Source organism: Crotalus tigris, unplaced genomic scaffold, assembly GCF_016545835.1.
Source record: "Crotalus tigris isolate CLP2741 ecotype Arizona unplaced genomic scaffold, ASM1654583v1 scf7180000024450.1299024, whole genome shotgun sequence".
Taxonomy (NCBI): domain Eukaryota; kingdom Metazoa; phylum Chordata; class Lepidosauria; order Squamata; family Viperidae; genus Crotalus; species Crotalus tigris.
This window is the reverse complement of record NW_024100619.1, coordinates 1,229,062-1,252,680: the sequence shown is the minus strand read 5'-3', so window position 1 is coordinate 1,252,680 and position 23,619 is coordinate 1,229,062. Positions and strand designations below refer to the sequence as shown.

General features: G+C 37.1%; 1 long non-coding RNA gene across 1 annotated transcript; it reads left to right on the top strand.

Annotated features, from left to right (window-relative positions):
• Positions 1 to 13,692: 13,692 nt before the first annotated feature.
• LOC120303042 lies at positions 13,693 to 19,452 on the top strand. The gene is made up of 3 exons (XR_005555319.1): positions 13,693 to 13,987; positions 16,662 to 16,815; positions 18,777 to 19,452. It is a non-coding gene; the product is annotated as an uncharacterized LOC120303042 (long non-coding RNA).
• Positions 19,453 to 23,619: the final 4,167 nt, after the last annotated feature.

Sequence of the window (23,619 nt, the reverse complement as noted above, 5' to 3'; positions counted from 1 at the left end):
TGCAACATAGGGCGGTTTCCTGCTCCTACGGGCCCCGCCCCTTGCCTATCTGGATCCGACGGCGGAACTCCAGTCCCTCGTGCCCCCTGCCTGTACTGGGAACGCTCTGCTGTGGCCTGCCTCGCCAAGGGATCCTGGAGAGGAAGGCGGCTACTTGGCTGTAATTTGAGCTTCGGACTCGGCAATTGGAAACGGGAGGATTCAGATGTTATGCACGCACCTGGGGCGCTTCTGGCGTGGGGACGGAGGCTAGCGGGATAAACCCGCTCCCCAAACTGCTCCCTAAGAACGTCTAATGTGTATTGCCCCAGAGCCGTGGAATAGCTCCATTCCTCTTCGTCTTCCCCGGTCAGCCGGCGTTCTCTCCAGCCACTCAAACTCGGCGCCAACCCCCGTTCCCTGCTCTCCTCCAGAAGCCACAGTGCAGGACTAAGCCACCATTCCCCGTCTGCAGCTATGGATCCCTGCTGCTTCGCTCCAGGCTCCGCGACCCCAGGAACGTGCGGCTTCTCCTTCGGCCGAACTACCGGCTGATGGTCTCCTGCATCGCCGACTACTGGGTCCTCCGGCTGCTCGGCGGACTCTAATGGCTCCTCCGCCTCCAATGGATCCACTCCCTGTGTTCCCTCCGCCATTTCGCCGAATTGCTGGTTGGCTTCGGGGTGAGTGCTAACTTAATGACAGAACGTCCTAACTGTGCTTCAGGAAAGCCAAGAAACAGGAACGTTGCAGTATCCAACAAGTTTTCTTCACTATGTTGAAAACGAAGTTAGCACTGGGAGGGACCTTCCTCCAGTGCTCTAAATACATCACATCACCACGCCCAGAGTACACACCCCAATTACCAGTCATAATGAGATTCACCCGTACCACGCCCAGTCACCCCCCGTGATAAAACTCCACCCACACCATGCCCAGCCTAGCTAACATGTAAATCCATCATTACATTGAGTCCAAGTGTTGCGTTCACACCGTTCTCCTCCTATCCCAGCGTCCAAACCTGTCAGACCCAGTGTCCCAGCCATAACTATAACATATTACGCTTCCTTAATTCGGCCCCTCCCACTCCCATCAGTGCATAGCGGTTGTCCGGATGTCTGCTATCCATGTCAGGTGGTCACATGGTCTGCTCGGCTGCCGCTGCAGAGACACCAGCAACAATCTCGTAACAGTGTCGGCGGTGCAGCTCACGAAGCCATCGAGGTCGACTGGGAGTGCATGGACCACTCGTTGCAACATTCCACGCTGGACATGGGGATATCGGCAGGTAGGTATCACGCTGGGTCTGACAATACCTACTTGATATAACTGTTTATCGTATGTTTTAACCTCCAGCCCCCTAATCACTTTTGTTGCTGTTCTCTGCAGAAATTATGTACTGTATCTAACCCTTTAATTATAATAATTTAATAAAGCTAGGTCAAAAATGGTATTTGGCAAGAACTGCATCATATAAAACTGGTACTTGAATGAGAAGCCCATAAAACAAGTTAACTCTTTTCCATATTTAGAGGTGATTTTTACTGACAGAAGACCATGAGCAAGCCACTTCAAAAGAAGTTCAGCAAAAGTGGCAGCCCATTCAAAGACTTTAATTAATTATAACTATCCAGGTTATAAGAAGACTAGAAATACCAATAAAATTTTCCATTTCTGTAATAAGGTGAAGTTAATAGATTCAGAATCACAATTTTTAATAGCTTGTAGTCCAACTACGTGAATTAATATACAAAATGAACATTTAGTGTTTTCTAATTAAAGAATATTGTGATGTGTTTTATCTTAATATGAATAGATATTTTAAAATCTCTATAGGGAGCTCAATGAGCTAATTTTTAAAGGTTCTGCCAATGCATGATATATAACAACTATATCAGTACAAAATACCACATTTAGACACATATTTATAAATATGTATATAACTATATTACTTGTATGACATGGGAACTGAAATTATTATTAATAAAAATACAATTTATGTGATCCTCTTGCTATTAAAACAGTGGCAAAAATAGGTTGCCAGAAAATCATATTTACCACAAATATTAATGCCTTTTCTTCAGGTTCAGAAAACAGTAGGCTACTGTTCTAATTACTATCAACATCACAGATTTTGTCATGAACTTATTATCTAATTGTATTAATGGGTCTTTGCTTATTGAACTCTAATGTCTTTTTCTTTGTGCCCCTCCCCCAGCCTTTTGCCTTGTCTATCTACATCAGAAAAATAAACACTAGGGGGTGCATTAGACATGACTGTGAAAAAAAGTCTATTTTTCTTGTTGTGTGCTAGACTTATCAATGTTCATTTGTTATATTTAAAACTAAAAATAAATCCAAAATATTGTCGTAAGACCTTCCTTGAAAATGCAATTCATATATGTTTAAATTAGCAATTTTTATGATGTTTAGTATAAAAGTAAAATTTTACCTGAGATTATGAGCAGGACCAGTTATAAATACAATTTTTACAATTTTCCTGTTATATAGCTGTTGTTTGAAAACTGTTCTCATCAATAAAAACATACCAAGAATATTTTATCAGCATATTTAGAGGCATGTAAGGCAGGTGTCTGCAATCATTTATGGGGCCAAAAAATAGTGGGAGAGGCTAAAATAGAAGGTGAATTTCATTTCATTTACATTCTAATATAATTTGCCGGTATGTGACTACTGTACTCTTCAGCCACGCATTGAAGAAATTTCTTCTTCTGTTACCTTTGAAATCTCTGGGCTGAACCACAAATTATTAGGGGTAGCATCAGTGGTGGGATTCAAATATGTGAACAACCAGTTCTTTGTGTGGATGCCGCTTCCGAAAGCCCATTCTGGGTCTGGGCAGGAAAAAAGTAGCTACCGGTTCTGCCGAACTGGTGCGAACCAGCTGAATCCCACCACTGGGTAGCATATACTTCTGAACAAAAAGATTTATGGGTGGATCTGAAGCTTTTCTTGGTGCTTTTCATTGCTGCAATTCTCAACAAATGGCCTTTGTAATTGGATAAGATGTGCTTGTCAATATTACTAAAAATACAGTATATACTTCTATGTGTCAGCTTTTGATATGTTTGTGAAAGATTACTTGGATCATAAAATTCGTATGCTAAACAATTTACCTACTAACACACATTCAAATATTTATTCTAATTTTATTCTCACAGTAGGAAAATGTAATGATGGATGGTAACAACAGGGTAGTGATAGTTGTTTAATGAAAGAAAAATCTATAAATAAATGCCATTATAATGTAGGAATCAGGAAGTGACTATAATGAAGTTATTGCACATGGTTTAATAAGTGTAAATTAAATTGATAAGTTCATTTGGGGAAAGAGGAAGTCTTCAATGTTGAGTGAAATGCTTGAAAATATAAAAATGTGAAATAGGGGCTAAGAGGGCTGAAACTGCAAATTCATAGACTAATTACTGGAAAAGAAGATGTCAGCCCTTGACTATTACAGTATTCACTTTCTGACTAAACAAACTAAAAACTAAATATACTGGGGTCTTATGAATATGGTTTAGGGTGATCTCCATGGCCAAAGGATGCTACTGCATCTTGGTTCTTTTGGCAGAACTTTTGTATTATGTGCTTTGAGCAGTTCAGTCAACTTGGCTCAAGTAGTATGTGTGATCTCCACTCAACTAGGTGGGAGGTGTTGTGGAAAAACCCAATGAAAAAGACAAGAGACAGCAACACAAAACAATATTTCTTACTTTAATATTCAGAGGTTTATTTTGCTAATAATTTGGAACATAGCATAATAACATAACATTACTTACATTAACAACCTGTTGCAATGAGGACCATATGACACAGCAGATTCCAAAATGGACAGCTATAGGCCAATGGCCTTGAGCTAGACTTAAACTAACATTTTTATACCTTTCTTCTAACGACCACCCACAGATAATCATTATCTTGAAAAATCAGTTCCTTGTTCTTTCCTGCTGACCAGCAGTTTCCACATACACCCGTGTACATCTGAAACCTCTATCCATCTGTTACTTTTAGTTCCTCTTTTCCCACAGTTACAATACTCACGTTCCAAATATACATAGAACTACTTACTTTGCAATTTCATATTGCACAAAGCTCCGCAGATTACAAACAATACTTCTGTATTGTGAAAGAATATAGAGTTCAAATTAAAGCTTAAATCACTACTATGGGGCCTATCTTAGGTTTGCTCCAGCCTCATCTTATTATATGAGGCGCCGCTGGGGGGGCTAGTGCCACGACAGGCTGTCCCTGGGCGGCGGTGGCAGTGGCGGTGGCGGTAGTGAGCGCTGCTCCGGGCTGCCCAGGCAGCATAGCAGAGGAGGGCGTGGGGCGGCGGCGGCAGAGGCAGGACATGCAGTGTATCGGGCAAAAGGCTCTCCGGGCTCTTGTTGGCCTGCTGGCGGTGCAGCCCCACCTAGGCAGCCATGATGCACTGCCACTCTTGTGGCTCTTCAGCCGTGAGAGTACGCCGTGGTTGCAGCAGCGCGTGCAACTGGGCACCCCCATGGGGTCACCTATTTCGAGTGTTATTGCTGAGGCTGTATTGCAGCAGTTGGAACACATAGCGATGACCCAATACTGCCCAAAGTTCTGGGCCCGCTACGTTGACGACACGTTCATCATAATTAAGAGGAGTCAAAAAGCTGACTTTGTGGACACACTTAATTCGGTGTGCGTGGACCTGCAATTTTGTGATTATATGTTCTTTTCAGATTTTGTTTTATGATGCCATTGTTTTGAGAATCATTTTTCAGTGGAAAGAAACATATATTTTTAAAAAAAGAATAAATGTCAAGGTAACTTACTGTAATTAATGCTAGATTGTCTTTAGGCCAATAGGCTGTTGTCCATTTTCCCACTTACCAGCATGTCCAGTCAGGCTCTTGTGCCATATTATTAAAGCTCCCTTGACTCAAGATTTAGAAAATGGCCTCTAGATTCAAATATGGATGGTGGTGCCAACCTCCATGCTTTTAATTTTGCTTTGAATAGGTATATAGCTCAGGGCAGTGTTTAGAGACAGCTACCCAACTATTAACCCTGCCATAATATTCCCATTACTAATTCTGCCCAATGTCATGTTAAAATTCAGAACAGATTGTGTTTTAGGAATGCCTTTCCTTTCCTCATGTGTTTCTAATAAAGGACAATTAGGAGGATGCTAGAAGAAAGGATGGCATGAATCTGAGTCTCACTTTCACTGGCTAGGATTCATTTCCCCTATGCAATTCACCACTTTGCTTTGAGTCACATTGCCCTCGAAAGCAATTAAGCATAAGGCAGGGCATATCATTTTACATATCAACTTAAAGAGGAGTCACTACACCATTTCCACACTGGCCCTTTTAATGCATGAACTGATTTAGAATAGGAGTCTTGTATATCCTTCCTCACAACATTCTCATCTAACTTCTTAGATGAGCTAATTTGCTAGGAATGCTTTGGGTGTGGTGGATTTAGTCAAATTCCGAAACTTTGGATTTGGAGACAACCTTCAAATCCCCAGCAACTCTTATGAAGACATTGGCAATGTATGCTAGTTATGTCTTAGTTTGTTTAGTCAGTACTTAAGTTTTTGAGAAAAGATACAGCCTTTATTGAGCAGCATTGGGATTAAGACTTTTTAAATTTTCTGTGGATTCTAAAGTGGCAATTAATCTCAGAAGATAATGGCACTGTTCTTTAATGGTCGTCCCTTCTTCACAGACATATCATTTTATATTATTATACTGACTCTCCTCTTCCATTTAACAGCAGCCATTACAAGCCATATAATAGAGGCCCAATGAATCAGATAACAATTTTGTCCTCAAATCTATTTAGGCAACATAATTACAAATGTTTGGTAGAACCTAATAATGTCAGCCACAACATCAAAGGTTCATTCATCTATTCATTTTCCAATATTCATTCTCAGCAATATCCTTGTATAGGTAGTCCTCAATTTACAACCACAATTGAGCCCAGAATTTAGGTTTGCCTTGAGATGCTGAAGAATATGATGTATTTAAATCAAATTAAAGCAAATCAATGAAATTATGTTTAAAATGTCCATAATCAAAAGAATAATCAAGAGAGTCTCCAAAAGTTGCTACAAAATTAGATTTTTAACATAACATCAGAGAAAAACACACACACACACACACACACACACACACATATATATGTTACCAAAATAATGATCACCAAGAGAATATCTAAAAAATAGAATTTAATCAACCTAGCTTTCGTCAAATACACTTGACATCATCAGGGTTAAAAGGTAAACGCAGAGAGGTCTTATATACAATTGTTAAGTGCCTGTTTCCGGCTCCTAGAGCATGTCACCGGCCCCAGCTGATTGAGCTGCGTTCCGAGCGCACCTCCTACGTCAACGCACATTCCTTTCTTTTTCCTAGTTTGTGTTCTTTCGCACGCTGCTCTAACCACCATTTCGGAGTTGGGCGGATACAGGATTGGGATACTCCCTCCTCCCTTGTATACAGTTCCTCCACCGCACTATATGCGGCTTCCTCTAGGGGGTGGGGGGTGTTTAAGTCACCTCCCGTGTTACCATGAACTTCAGACCCATTTTGTTCTTGTATACCTATCCCGAGGAGCCCCGATGTGAGTTCCTCTCCCCACCTCGTGTTACTCTCCCTCCTGCCCTCCTTCCTGTGCATCGTCCTGGGTGGTCTATTATTCATTCCAGCCCCTCTTCTCTCACACCTGCCCAGAATGTACTCTGTTGCAGTCCCATTGATAGCACTCTGTTGTTCAGTCCGTTGTCGGTGAGTGCCATTCTCATTCATCTCCGATTCCCCACTTTCATTCCCTACAGGGTCCTCTGTCTTGGCTGCAATCGTTGTCCAAGTGCCCGCCCCCGTGTCCAATATGTTGGAGGGGGGTGTCTCCCTTCATTCACTCTTGACCGGGTCACCATTGCATGTCTAACAGTGTCACTAGAAGGTAGCGTTTACCTTTTAACCCTGACGATGTCAAGTGTGTTTGACGAAAGCTAGGTTGATTAAATTCTATTTTTTAGATATTCTCTTGGTGATCATAATTTGATAACATGGATATTCCAAGAGTCGAATTTTTACATACATACATACATACATACATACATATTTTCTGAGGTTTTCGCGGGTGTTTGTATGTAGGGCTTTGGTTATTCGGGTTTTCTCCCGCGTAAAATTGGAAGTGTCTTGGCAACATTTCGATGAAGTCCTATTCCTCCTCGAAGCACGAAGCTGAAAACACCAGCCTGAAGATGACGAATGGGACTTTGTCGAAACATCGCCAAGACACTTCCAATTTTACGCGGGAGAAAACCCGAATAACCAAAGACCTATATATATGTATATACACACATACATACAAACATCATTTAATTCATTTTAATTTAATTTTAATTAAATACATTTAATTTGGGGATGACATTGCTACTTCGTTTTTCCTTCACCTATATATTTTTGGAAGACAGCCTTCAGCATATAAAATATTTATATGAGCATTGCTCTGGCTCTCCTATTACTGATTGCTCCCTTATTTATTTGTTTGTTTTTGATGCATCATGCATGTATGCAAAATGTAAACAATATTTATTATCTCTTTTATTAACTTTTTTGTTATTATCTACATGAGGAAAATTATACTGCAAATTAATTGAAAATGCATTTTTTCTCTTTTATCAAAGGCCAAATGTATACTATATAATCAGTGTATTGGGCTAAAAACCTTTCTTGATGTTTTCACTTTCAAGTCTGTATATACTATGATTCACTATGAAAATGTGTTTACTTAGTGAAATTAAGTATTGTATTTTTTTCTGGAAACTGCTGATTTTTTAAGAAAATCTCTTATATGTGTCAATTTATTGTTCATAAAGAAACTGTTGTTTCAAAATAAAACTCTAGAAGTCTATTTCTTAATGCTGTTGAAAAGAAGAGAAAATAACCAGAGTGTACTTAAAATGTCCCAAAATTTATAAAGCAAATCTAATAAATATGAATTTGGTGAGATATTTAAGGAATTCTCATTTCATGGGGTTAAACTATTTCCTTGCTACGCTGATTTTGCTGAACTGTCCTTTTGACCACCAGCAGTGTTTCTAATTGCAAATAAATAATCACAGACTTGACATGGAGTAATAATATTGCCAGTTTTAGAAGATTGTAGTTTACCCCCCCAATCAAAAGTTATTGAAAAATTCCATTCTATTTGTGGAACATAGCAACTATGATCAGTTGAAAGGAAAGATTTACATCATTTGGTAGCTTTTTTAAAAACCGTTTTAATAGCAAGTTTTATTTGGAAATATTTAGTATTATAGATAAATTGCATATACATGTATCAATTTGTATGGTATATACCCATATATATTCACAACATAGAACATAAATTTAAAAAAAATTAAGATAACTACAATAATAGGATATTGCAGTTTCTTAATAGCTGAAAATATGCCATCAAATAAGAACATGGATATTAATTACATAATTTAGGAATAGTAGCTGAGAATGGGTGCTTACTCAGTAACAAAGTTACATGGGAGTATGCAATGTTTTATTTGGATATATATATGTATGTATGTATGTGTGTGTGTGTATATATATATATGTATGTATGTATGTATGTATGTATGTATGTATGTGTGTACATACATATATATAAAACTATCTTAGCCACAGGGCATTCAGATTTCCTAATCAAAATTTCACGAGCAATTAAAATCTGGTAAAAATAATTAAAACCTTTTTTACCTAGTGAAGCTGGCTGAAGCATAAGATTTTGGCTTCTTTCCAAAGAGTGATCTCAGTCCAAATTCCCAGGAAATCCCATAGTCTGGGATTAACACAAGGTCTACATGAAGTGGCTAGAACAAATTCTACATGTTGTGGAATTAGCCATGTATACATTTATGGCCTCTAATACTGGTGTTCTCAGTGCCATCAAATATGATTATAGGATCATCTTTAACATTAGGTCCATTCTTACCTAGCTGTGTATAAGACAAAATTAAAAATACTCTACTTTGGAATAATTCTAAACTTAGCATATTAAGAAAAAATGAGGAGTACTTAGAACAAACTCATCTTCAACTTTCTAATCAAATGAACAATTTTTCAAGCAAGGATGATGGCTTTGGATATACAAATTACAAAAATCCATTCCATTTTACTGCCTGCATAATTGGTCAGTGTTTGGCTTTGATGTTTGTTTAGAAAGTTTATGCAGTGAATTCCCAACATTCCAATGCCTGCAGTTTCAGAACACCTAGAGGGCACCTGATTGACAATAATTCCCATTCTTATTTGTGTTTTTAATATTGACTCATGTGCACAATAATTTGGAATAACATAATAAAAGTTGTTGATAAAATCATTCTTTCCTATTCCACACTACAAAATTATTTAAGTAAGTTAAGAATTTCTACATCAACTAACAAAGCTCTCCTTTAACAACAAAGGAATGTATAATATTTGTAGATATATTTTTTTCTTCAAGTCAAGTCCAATTATATTTACATAAAGGAAGAAGACAATTATATGGTGAAAATGGTAGTTGAGAAGTTAATTATCTGTTCATGGCACAACCAGTTTCCTGTGACATCACTGAATCCTAAAAGTTTAAGTTTGAAATTTTGCTCCTGAAACCAGCTCATGAACCCTTTTCATAAAAAGTGAAAAGTTCAAATTAATCAATTTACAATTTAGTATTACAAAATGTAATAGCTAAACCAAAAATATTATTGAAGTAAATGACATACTTCATTCATTGAACCTATTGAAGGCTATTGAAGGCCAAAGAAAATCCTTAGTAAATAACAGAGAATAAAATACATATACCTGTAGTATACATTCTGAATTACTTCTTATCTCCTGTAGGTTCAAACAAAGGAAGTCTGATGCATTCGTGTTCCAGATTTCTTGGCTTTAATACTTTCAACAATGTCTTCAAAAATGAAGTATTGTTTTCAATTTTACAGTGCTATTCAAATATTTTATGGAACCCTTGAGATATCATAGTTGCATATCAAAAGTTGTGATACATTTCCTGTTGAAATAATGTATGCAGAATTTTATTACACGGTCATCATGTTTCCCAGCATCGATAACTGAAGCGCCATTATAGGAGTTCTCAGTCCAAAGTTTGTTTTTAGGCAATATATTGTCTTCCTCTTGCCAATAATATATCCATGGAGTTAGTTGCACATATTTTTATAGTACAGGTCTAGGAAACATATAATTTTACTTCATGGTTTTTATAGTATTTTTATACTTTATTGACAGAGTGTCACAAGATGCAAACACTGCAGAGGCTTCAGGAAGGGCATCCAGCCAATAAACGCTCAGCTCCATTCAGTCACCTCTACCCACCCCGAATAAAGGGATTACAGAGTCGTAAAAAGAAAAAACAATTGACAGTGTCACAATTCTACATGCACATTTCTGGCAAGCTGAAATAGCTTACCACACATGACAAATTTAAAAATAAACAATTGATAAAATGATATAAAACTATTTACAATATATGCTAGACCCAGGTTTGAAGGAGACATGCTGTTCTGCAGTTCATCTTTGGACACCAAGAGAGCTCTGCAGTCCCAATCTGGAAGTACAGAATCTAGCACAAAGGGAGCACTAAAAGTCCATTGTTGTACTAACTGAGGGCGTTATTCAGTTCTTGGTTTGATATCAATACCACTTATAATAATTAACAATAAAACCACATATTTAACAAGTGCTATTGCTAAGTGTCCATCAAGTATAGTTAATATAAATGAAGAATTTTGTTTCTTGTTTATAGTTTATAAAAGTGATTTTCAACTTTTTTTAAAAGCAGCCAAAGAAGATGAAGTTATCTCAAAAGGGAAGGAATTCCACTGTTGGTGCCATACTAAGAAGACTGTAGCTCTAGTTATTGTATCTACACTTCCTTCTTGGGTGGCATTCAAAGCAGACCTTTAGTCCATAAACAGAGCTCACAGTTTTACAGAAGTTGTTTCCAGTAGAAAAAAAAGTATTCATATTTAGAGGCGAATGCAGCAAAATTAGAGATTCTTGTTACTTTAGGACCAGTCCATACAGGAAATAAGCTTTGTACATGCTAGAACACATAACATAAAATCAATGTATGTCCCAGACATACCAGAACACTTCAAACGCGTTATCTAAATAGGAAAGAGCTGTAGCTCCTCAGTAGTGTCTTGGACGACAAATAATTTCTTCCACATAGCTTTTGTTAGTACTGCTGAAGGCACTGCTTTTCTGCAATCCTAACAGCAGCAAGACAATCTGCAGTGTGTGATCAAGAATATCAAGATGGTGGCCAAAATGGTACAATCAAAACTCTGCCAGACTTTTTTGGGGGTAGCAGTTAGATTCTTGATGTTCTCTGAACATGGCTGAATTCAAGCAGATATATCAATAGCCAGGGCTTAATGATTTGAGAGAAATAGGAGAAGAAACAGTCTGAAGGAAATAATTATGTTAAGAACCTCATAAATGTGACTGTCCTTCGTGCTAGGTGTCATTGGCAAGGAAGTGGCTGTGTAAATTTTTTAATCCCATGGATTAAACATGAATGCCCTTTGTGTTTTCTGAATAAGAAGAATTTCAAACTGCTATGGAGATTAAATGAAGCTAGATCTTCAGAATGAACACAGCATTCATCAAATTTGCACAAAGCAGCTGTAATGCATGCTGAGAAAGGAAATGTTACTTTGTGGTGATTAGTAGTGGAACTGGTCTAATGGAGTTTTTGATTCATCTATCAAAGGAGGGGCCAGAATGTAGGATAGGTTTATTATCAAAATCCTCCTTGGTTAGAAATTTTAGGATGAGCTTCCTCTTGAATGAAGAACTCATTAAGATGTTTTGATACTTGTTGAGAATTAAGTTCTCTGAATTCTCCCAAGCGTTGAAGCAATTAGGAAACTTACTAAGAAGAGTACCACCTGCCTGGAAGGGTTGAATGGTTTAAAGATATAGGGTGAATACTGGAAGAAACAGAAAGTGCTGTTACTAACATGCCATCTTGCAAAGGAAGAGGACAAGGAGCAGAAAGGGATGAGGGTTTAATGTCTTTAAACACCAGACTAAGATATTCCATTTCTTCCAGGCATTTTCACTTTTTATTTTAGGTGTCTACATTACTATAGGCAAAAGATTTTATATATTTTTGTTCTTTATTGTATGGTTTTGTTGTTTTATTATTTCAGAACATTTTTAAATTACTGTAATTGTCCAGACAATTCAATTTATTATGTGCATTAAAGATAGAATAAATGCATAATAAAATATAAAGAAATTGCTTTTCTTTCAATGGGTGAGATCAATGAAGCGTGACTTTTTACCATGGAAATCAGATGTTTTAAAGAGCAAGTAATTCTATGAAGTCTGTTTCCATTCTTAAAGCCAGTCTTCTAGTCACTGTACTACTTTAGCAGTTATATAATCTAGAATGGCCACTTTTATTGCATTTCAATGTTTTCTGTATTTCTTCTTTCTGTATATATTTGTTTATCTGCCCTAAACATGTTATTCATTTTTCTCATAAGAGGTTATAATTTTTTAAATAAATAAATATCAGGAAAATGTTGTACACAATTGTGATGTTGTTCTGGGCTTAGAGACAGAAATGTGACCATCTGGTAATAGCAATAGCACTTAGGCTCCTATACTGCTTCATAGTGCTTTATAGCCCTCTCTAAGCAGTTTACAGAGTCATCACATTGCCCCCAACAATCTGGGTCCTCATTTTACCGACCTTGGTAGGATAAAAGACTGAGTCAACCTTGAGCCGGTGGGAATCGAACTGCCAAATTGCAGGTTGTCAGCTGTCAACAGAAGTAGCCTACAGCAGGGCTTTTCAACCAGTGGTACGGGTACCACCTGTGGTACATTGGCACCTGGCAGGTGGTATGCGACCATCCTAGAAAAGTAGTAGCGGGGGAGGGGAATGAGCTGAACCAGTGGCAGCACCACACAAGCCTGAGCGAGAGATGCCTGAAGCTGCAGGGCTGTCAGGACTCAGCAGAAGTGCCAGGATCACCGCTTCTTCGGGGCTGTCAGGGCTCAGTGGAAGTGCCAGGATCAGTGCCAGGCTCCAGCTAGAGCTCAGCGCTGATCCTGGCGCTTCTGCTGAGCCCTGAAGAAGCACCAATCATCTGGAAAGCAGCACTGATCCTGGCGCTTCTGCTGAGCCCTGAAGAAGCACCAATCAGCTGGAAAGCAGCACTGATCCTGGTGCTTCTGCTGAGCCCAGAAGAAGCGCCGATCAGCTGGAATATTGCAGCATCTCCAGGGTCTTGTGATTTACATTCAGATGCTTGGCAACTGATTCATATTTATGATGGTCACAGTGTCCCAGGGTCATGTGAAGTGACCAAACCTGCTGCAATCACCCAGCAGACCGGGGGAATAAAAACCAAACACCCCCCCACCCCACCCCCGCTGCCAATCCTCAACAGAAATGCTCACAACAATGAAAACCTCAGATAGGAGGAAGAGCGCCGTTGGGTGGGCAGGCAGGTGTCTTGCTCGGCTGTGGCTTGGGGACACTTTTTTCAGTGCCATTGTAACTTTGAACAGTCACTAAGCAGACTGTTGTAAGTCGAGGACTACCTGTATTTTATCACTTTTTTCCTTTTTTTTTTTTTTGGTCATCAAGTTTTTGACACCTTGCTAGGCGACTGGTGGTACTCGGATATTGCCATATCCTAAAAGTGGTACAATGGGTGAAAAGGTTGAAAAGCCCTGGCCTATAGTACTGCATTCTAACCACTGTGCCACCACGGCTCATAAAGTATATGTTCCCCCATTTTATTCTTTTCCCCTAACGTCTTAATGGGATCTCCCATTTTCCAGTAATGGAATTGCTTTTACAATTGCATCTGAGTTATTGCCCCTCAATTTTCAGCTTCCTGCTTCTGTCTTGAGATGTTGGCAGATCATCCAAAGAAGACTTACAAAGATTTTGTATGCCTGTTCAATATATGGTAAGAGTTGTTTTGCCACTTTTGCTGACAGAAGTAATTCTTCTCACTCAGCTAAACAATTGCATGATATGCTATATCTATGTATGCTTACCAAGTGAAATGCTAAGTCTTCCCTATCCCACCTCAAATTCTGCATGGGTTTTCATTTCACGATTACGCTATGTCTGACATACAATGAACCCTCAATTAGAAGCAAATGATCAAAAGGCACTTCACATACCTATTCATTATTATATTTTTGCCTTTGAAGGTAACACTAGGATGTCATTCACTATTTTACATTTATGCTGGCCTTCATTACTTGAAAAAGAAATATGCATACCAAGCACAAACACAGAGTGCAAGCTTCTGCTTTAAGGTGGGTTAAATAATCATATGTAAGGCAATGTAAACAAACTTTGCACGGTAGGCAAATTGTAGACTAGTTTCTCTGTCTAGAAAACTAGAAGCAAGACCACCATATACTGTATTTAGACATTCAAAATTTAGTCAGACTCTAAGGTAATCAAAAGGACTCTAGTAGTGATAAACCATAATATTTGATTAAGTTACAGTTACTTAAAATAGGTTTCTCCAACCTTGTATAATCCAGAACCATGATTTCCAATATTGCCAGCTAAGGGCCATTCTGGCTAGTATTTCTGAGAACAGCAGTCTTGCTGAGAGTTTCAACTAAGAACAGCTGTCTTTAAATCACTTTTTTTAAAAAATAAGAATGAGACAGGTAGCAACTTTTTATAATCTCAAAACATTGAAATAGGTATTTGAGAAATTGACAAATTAATCATATCCACCCAAATGTTAAAAAAAAACAGTTGCATTTTTGTTTTGTTGAACATTACCACGAAAGGTTCTTGTAAACATATTGTTTACAAGAATTCAAAAAACTTAAGTAAAGTAATGAGAGTTACATTTTTAATGAGCTTTATAATATTAATTTATTTTATTAATTCCTTGATACTGATATCCTGGGATTTTCTGTACTTCAGTTGTACTTGTGGAAGGATTTTAGTTAATGCTCACCCTGGGGTACTAACATAATATGAATAATAATAAGCAAAACTGTGGATTATGCTAGAAAGCTTGCAAATATTGATAATAAAAATATATTTGCAAATCAAATACACAAGTCTTGTTTTTAGTTTTCTGTTTAAGCATCAGATAGTAAAATACACATTTGTTTCTTCAAGGGAAAACTTCACAATTTAAATTTCTAATTGGAAAAATTTCTATAATTCACCACACACATTATGTCTGAAGGAGCATCAAGAGAAAGCATATGCTGTTAAATCAAATGCAGATGAGATATGTTGTACCTTCAATATTGTAGCTTTCCTCTTATGAGTCTGCCCATGTTTTAAGATCTTCATGAGAGATTCTTCTCCAGGTTTGTCTGCCATCTGAAATACAGTGGGAAACTGTCAAGGAGAGATATTTCAGTAATAGCTTCTATCATTCGCTTTGGAATCCTTGGTGGAAAGAAGGTGCTAAATGGAGTCTTTCTGATGTTTGGCTAGAACCCAGCTTTTAAATTCCATTGCTATGTCCCACTCAGACCATTGTATGTTATCAATATAGTTTTTTTAAGTAATATTGATTGATTTTTATAAACTATGCAATCAGTGTACTTCACAGGTGTCAAACTCGATCATGTCAAATGAATATCATGATGTATCATGACGGTTTTTGCCTTTGCAGAGCTAGGGTGGGCGTGGCCTGTGCATGATATATCCGGCCCGTTGGCTGCAAGTTTGACACCCCTAGTGTACTATATATAGATTTGTTTGTTTGTTTCAAAATATTGTAATTGACATTACTTTTCCATAACATGAATAGATAAAAAACATATCCAAAGCTTAACTCTTTTCTTGAGGAACAATGGAGAAGGAAGTTTTGGACATATCTGGGGTCCAGAGACTAATGGGAGCAAGTGACTTTCTGTTCATGATGATATTATTATACAAATGATGCAATTTGCATTGGTCACATAATTCTCATTATTTGTGCAATGATGGCATGGTCCACATGATATCACTATGGTTTGTATAGGATGTCTGCACTCCTGTTGTGTAGAGTTTCTTTTTTAAAGACATTTGATGGGTGAGTGATGTTAATCTAGGGCAATGGTTCTCAACCTGTGGGTCGGGACCCCATTTGGGGTCGAACGACCATTTCACGGGGGTTGCCAAACAACGCAGTCCGCCATTTTTTCCCCCTTTTCCTTAGCTGTGCTACTCCCTTTTATTCTATTGGCTTTTGAAAGCCAATAGAATAGACTTTCTTGAATAGAGTCTAATTCTATTGGCTTTCAAAAGTCAATAGGAATTGTCCAGGCTATCTCTGCCCTGCTGAGCCTGCCAAAAGTCCCATTCTGCAAACAGTGCTGCACCAGTTGAGTAGTCCTCGACTTACGACCGATTGAGTAGTCCTTGACTTACGACCGGTTAGGGGTCGCGGAATTAAAAAGGTTGAGAACCACTGATCTAGGGCATCCATCTGAAAATATAAATTCTGTGCTTCAGTATTTCATATGCTCCTATGAACTGATTGCATTTTGTTGAAATATTATTTAGGGAAATGTTTTAACCTTTTCACAAGAATGTCATGATATTATAGCCAGTGATACAGGGACCAATCAATGACAGGATTCTAACTATATTTTATTATTACTCAGGTATTCTACATTTTTACCATGGGCAATTTCATTCATGCATAATCCAACGTGACAGAAGACTATCACTTTGCCTACCTAAATCGTGCAACTAGTAATGGTGTCACAAGAGTGTTTAAGAATCATCCAATCTTCATTCATCCAGTATAATCTGAAGGTCAGACTGTTAGAATAGTCTTACTCCCTGTATCTTCCATTAGGTCATACATAACAAAGCCAGAGTAAATAAAAAGTTAAGTCAAAAACAAGTTATACAGATTGAAAATGCAAAAGAATTTGATCCATTTGATCCATTTAGCCAAAATTTACAGTGAAGTTTCTGGTCACAGAATTTAATCAATTTTCTTAACTCTTGATCCTCTTTGCCAACAAATAAATAAAAATATAAATCAACATCATAACACAAAAATAAAACACATTGCATTGCTTTTCAGATAAAAATGATTTCAAAATCATGCTATATTTAAACTTCATCTGTTGTAAAATTAAAAATACAGTATTATAAAATATCTTCAAGAGTTGGTTTTCTTTTCACTTCAGTACAATACTGGTATAAGAGTTGCACTATACTGTAGATGAGATATGAGATTTTGTTTAAGACTACATTGGTATTTATAACACAGGTACTGAAATGAAAACCCACAAAATATAGAGGCAAACTTGTAGCCTATATGGAGATTGCCAAGAGCTATTGCCAAAATAAGCAACTTGATTTGAAAACACTAAGGAGAAGTCCAGGTAATTGCTGGACTCAAAGTCTCTTACACGCAAAACCTTAAAGTTGCCCATGCACAAAAAGAGTAAGCAACAGGATTCCCTCTAGTTCTCATTGATTTCTCATATAGGTGACTGAATGAAAAAGTTTCTACAATTCAAAAATCACTGCCTTTCTACTATCTTGTTGCATCTTAAAGACAACCTGGAAAAACCATCCCTTTTAGCTCACAAAGCTGTCTAGACCAAGTGGTGTCCAACCATTTGACTTCCCTGAGCTGCACTGAAGACAAATTGTCTTGGGGCGCATATAATATATATATTATAGTTAAATAACAAATTTCCTACGTTTTTAAAATATTTTTACTATGAATTTGTGAGGCTGCAATATTAACTATCCAGGGCTTCATGTGGTCCATGGGCTGCAGATTTGACATGCCTTGCCTAGATATATCCATATGCAGTCAATCTGACCAAATACTCACCATATTTGAACATTACACTATGAAGAAAAAAAATACCTTAAAATAACCCTCAGGTCTCAATATGGAAAAATTATCTCTGCAGAGAAGCCCCCCAAAATGGAAGCAGTAAGTAGTAAGACTTCATTAGATCAGCACATGCAAATACAAACTGTCATAGCTCATAAATACAATAGCAAAAGAGTGAAGAGGCCAAAAAGAAAGATCTATATATTTCAAAGAGTTAAGTTAAACAAAAAAAATATTGCAAGTGTCTAAAGTAGAACTCCCCTTTGAGTTTAATAATAAATAATTGTTCACCACTCCAGTCCGGTTAGATCTAGTATGAGCCATTTCCCAACTTATTTTACTTTTTAAGTGTCAGGTCTTTTTGAAGCCTCTCCAAAATAATGATGGTCAAAGAAGAGAATAAGAAATACTTATTAAAGCAGTTATCATTGCCAGGAAAACCAAACATCAAAGCCTCAGAATTTTGGAAAACAGTAATTTACATAAATTACAGAGATATTGACAGAAACATCATGTGATGGTTCTCTTTTTAAACAGTTTGCAAAATGCTTGAATGCTTTCTGTCTTCTCATTATAAGAAAGTGGTAAACCTGACCACGAAATCACATCTACTCAATGAATTGTGAGTTTTAGTAAAACGAAATCAAAGAACAATTCAAACAGATTAGAATTTTACTCTTCCTGGAGCATTGTCATTATATATCATCTTTCCTATCTCATAGTCCCCAATATTAAATTCAGATTGATGCAGAACATCTTTGTGACAGATGAAAAGAATGATAATCAGTTTCAAAACTTATTTATTATTGTTTCTTGTAGAGTTCTGCTTGCCCACTGAAATTGGAGCTAAAGACAAAAGTCTGCCTGACCAATGTTTTTTTTTTTTTAAAAAAAAAACATGTTTGTCTTTCAGTAAGAAACAGCAGAAGAGAAAATATTTCAAAGGCTGGAAGAAGCTATTCCATCCTTCGGAAGCAAGTCTGAAAACAGAGCTGCTACAAAGAATCTCCAAACATCAATAAGTAGACTGTAACTTTATTCTGTGTGATTTTATATACTGTTTATTTCAGCAGCTTCCTCTAAATATCTACCAAGTTTCTATATTATATAATTCTCAGGGTATCTTTTTACAAATATACATAGCATCTATTCTGTTATTTTTGTACAACACGTGCATGATACAACATTCTTGTATCACCCATTGTTATGCAAGAATGTTGCTTAACAACATAATGCACTTATTGTCATTTTGATGTCGCTCTGACTTGTTATTGATACCACCATCATAAAGCATGTTTTGGTTGGACATATAGATTCAGCAATGATGAAGAGAAGCACATGCACACACATTTGCATGAACACGCATACACACATACCTTTCACTGTGCCATTACTAGGTGTGTCATGCCCCATTTCTTCTTGCTTCAATTATATGGTAGGAAAAATATGATATGATCACACAAAACCAGTACAGTACATATAGTCCTCAACCTACGACCACAAGTGAGCCCAAAATTTATGTTGTTAAATGAGGCATTTGTTAAGTCAGTTTTGCCTCATTTTACAACCTTTCCTATCATAGTTTTTAAGTGAATCACTGAAGTTGTTCAGTTAGTAACCTGGTTGTTAAACGAATCTGGCTTCCCCATTGACTTTGCTTGTCAGAAGTTTGCAAAAGGTGATCACATGACCAGAGACACATGACCTGGGACTGTCATAAATATGAATCAGATGCCCTGCATCTGAATTTTAATCACATGACCATAGAGATGCTGCAAAAGGTTGTAATTGTGAAAAATGGTCATTAGTCACTTTATCCAGTGCCATTGTAATCTTGAATGGTCACTAAATGAACTGTTGTAAGTGAGAACTACCTGTACAGTAGCATAAAATTAGAAATAAGAGGATGGGAAGAATCCTGATGAAACTGTATCCCATCTAGCAGAGCTCCAAATAGTGCAGAATTTAGGAAGACTTTACTATGAGTAATCTGCCTAGGACTTTGTAATAAGGTCCCAACCATAGTTATAACTGAAAATGATGTTCCACCAAGTCTTTGGAACTTATTCTAAATAAAACTTCACACAATCAGACAGCAATCCAGTTTTGTGTATTTTATAGCAGATAATAGATCATATAGTATATAATAATTATGACTTATGTGCATGGCAGATAGTTCAATTAATACAAGTTAACCTATTTGTGCTGATAATTTATCTTGTTACACTTATGATGTCATGAATAAAACAATATATTAAAATATGTTTTAAAGTTTTAATTGTAAAAATGCCTCTCTTTTTAAGCTTTTATTTTCAGTGCATAACTCATAAGCTCTGGGTTATATTATCATTCAGTTTGCCAGCAGTCAGCTGTAAATATTATGAACAAATACTTCATCCAAGGCTATTTGAAATCATTGGCAAATCTCTGTTTTTGGTGATCCTTAATAACATAATTATTCGTTAGCAATATTACTTATAATACTCCAGTTCTGGCAGTTTATGAGAAAATGAGTTCATCATCGTTAGTTTGCATAATCACCAGTGCTCTAAAAAATTTTAATTTATTATTTCTGTTCCTCCCAGTCCCCTGAGTATTTAACATGAAAGAAGTATTTCTGTGCCATATTTAATGTGCGATAAGTTCTATACATTTTGTAACACAATTCCTTGTGATTTCTTGCAAAATTTTATAGCAACAATTCTATAGGATGTTTATTTGAAACTCTGTTTAATTTTTTTCTCTAGTGTGGAAAACGAAAATATTGGCTATTGTTCTTCTATGCAAGGTTTAGGCCCATTCAGAAGTATTGAGCCAAAGTCTGTGCTATGCTTAATTTTGCAGTTTGCAATTGTACTTGACTTAATATGATTTTGCTAAGCTTGCTTGTTTCAAATATATTTAGAACACAAGAACTGGAAGAGTAAGAAATAGGGAACTGTAAGTAGCTGATAGATGCGGGTTCCAAAGTACATGAGTATGTAGAAAGTTATGTTCAGCCGAGGGTCAGCAGGAAGTCAGCAGAAAATGTTTGCTGACCATCTGTTTACAGTCTTAGGAAAGGAAAGGGTATAAAGAGTTGAGACTGGACCTGACTGATTTGCCATTGGCTTATAGCTGTCCTTATTGGAACTCTATGTACTGGACCTCATTGCAATGAGTTACTAATGTAAGTGATGTTGTGTATTATGTTTGCTATGTTCCAGATTATTAGCAAAAGAAACCTCGGAATCTTAAAGTAAGAAGTATTGCTTTGTGTTGCTGTCTCTTGTTTTTTTCATTGGGTTTTTCCACGACACTAGAGAAGCTACAGTAGTTCTTTGATTTCCCCTGGCAAATGACTTTAGAAATAACATCATTCAAAAATGAGAAGGCCAAACAAGAATTGTTATGAGTCTGGTACGGGAATACCAAATAGCCAACAGATTGGCTTTTACAACTTGCTCAGCAGCTCCAGGATCACAGTTTGCCGGGAAACCTCAGGATATCAGATAATTAGACTATGATCTTTTAGGCTAGAAGCTTATCACATTGATTCTTAGAGCCTTTTTTTTGTGTTTTCTGCATTTTGAGGTCAGCAGAAGAGACAAAGATGAACTATTTCAACTGTGCAGTATTGTATAAATGTGGAGATGCCCAAGGTTTTAAATATTCCAGATAAAGGAATATGTAAATCATCACACTATTGGACATGCAACCATAATAAAACTTCATTAAAGCACATGTTTTATCAACAGAATGGATGCTAGACTTTAAAAAAACAACAACTAAATTTACAATCAGAGTGAACCAAGTTTATAAGCCATGTATAGCCTGACACTATGGCAGGTCTTAAAATAAATTGCACAAAAGTTTCGATATGAGAATTAAGGAATTTGGAATTTAAATGCATATATCATATAAAATGTTGATATTATACCTTAGGGTGGCCCCCAAACTCCAGAAAAGGACAGCTGAAATTGAAAGACCCATATAGCATGTGAATACGTTAGAGACCGCAGTGAAACTGCAGAACCTTTTCTGCGGAACATCAGGGATACACAACTGGAGATTCTACAGATATTTTGGATTCAATTCCCATCAGTTTCAGCAAACATTTATGGGCTGTGGGAACTGGATTCTTAAGTTCTAGAGAGCATTTACTTGTTTCTTTTAGGTTTCCTGTAGAACATGGTATTTTATTGACATTTTTTGGGGGGTGGAGAAGGGTATAAAGGGCACATCAGTGAAGTATTAAGGGTTTAAAGCTCCTAAAATACTGTATGCTTATTAAACAAAAGCATACCCACAAGTGTTTATTAATTCTATGTGACATCCTTGGGGTACCTAAAAAAGTAAAAATTAAAACAAAATTCTGGATTTAATCATGGTGTTTTGGGGGACAGGGAGCTCCAATACAGTCTACCAATTAAAGAAAAGAGTTGACTAAACTGTTCGTTAGTCTGTCTGTCTGTCTGTCTGTCTGCACATGTATTCATTTAACTTATTGTCACCATTTTCTTCAATCTAATGCCCTCCAGAAATGTTTGATTACAGACTTCTTAATTCCAGTCAGCATAACCAGACAATGAGTTATGGGAACTAAGAGTTGGGGGGGATTGTTTGGAAGGCAAAAGATTGAAGAAGACTGTACCAGAGTATTTCCTGATCCTTCAGAAGAGACTCTCAAGAGACACATAGAAAAACGGAACAGCTTTGTCCTGCTCTGAGCAGAACTCTAAGGCTCACATATTTGGATCCAATACAACATGTATTTTGTCTCTCATTTCAGGTGTAGCGTCTGTATATAAAAAGGGCTTTAATTTCATGGTCATGGCCACCATCTTGACTTTTTTTAATGCCTTTCAGGACAGTTCCACAGGGAAAGTCTGTTTCTGTGTGAGATCAGTTTATGATGTCTCAGACTGTATAGATCACGGGTGTCAAACTCGCCACATCACGTGATGTATTGTGACATATCGCAACTCTTTTTGCATTGCCGGCAATGGGGTGGGTGCGGCTTCGGTAGGATGAAACCGGCCCATGAGCCGGCAGTTTGACACCCCCCTTGGTATAGATGATATTAACAACAGGACAGAGTTAAGCAGAAGTATTTTTCGGTCAGCAATGGTGTATGGCTAATTTATATTTAGCAACTGCCTTACATAGGGACTGTTCATAGTTATGACTGTATCCTTATTAAATGACTGTTATAGAAAAGTAACTTTGTGACCAATCTTTTCATTTATGGCCTTTGAAAGGTCTGTAAAGCAAAGGAAAGCTGAAATAAGAACACAAGCATAGGTTTCATTTAGTGACCATTTTGCTTAACAACCAAGTTGCAGGTTTCAGTTATGGTTGCTAAACACAAGCTATGTGTAGCTGAAATCATGATGAAATTAGTATTTTAGTTTTGGTTTATTTTTTCACGCATCCAGAGAAATATACTTTACCCAGCATAAACAAAGGATATGAGTCAGATGTGGGAAAGAAGGTGCCTGTTAATTATTTTATCTCATACTTTGGTGGAAGAGTCTTTCCTTATTCCTTATTCTGTGGCAATTGTGGGCAGTTATTATTTGTTATTTGCTCTAGAGTTCAGTATTTCAAGTTTACAGTAGTCAAATTGTTATGGTACAGTGCAGAATGGACATAAAACTGTACAAGTCTATCCCAATTTCAAAACACAGCAAACCACACACCAGCCAACCATGTTTTCTTGCAAGGAGAGTGTGGTCATTAGGGATATGCATAATGGTGCAGGCAAACCAAGTTTT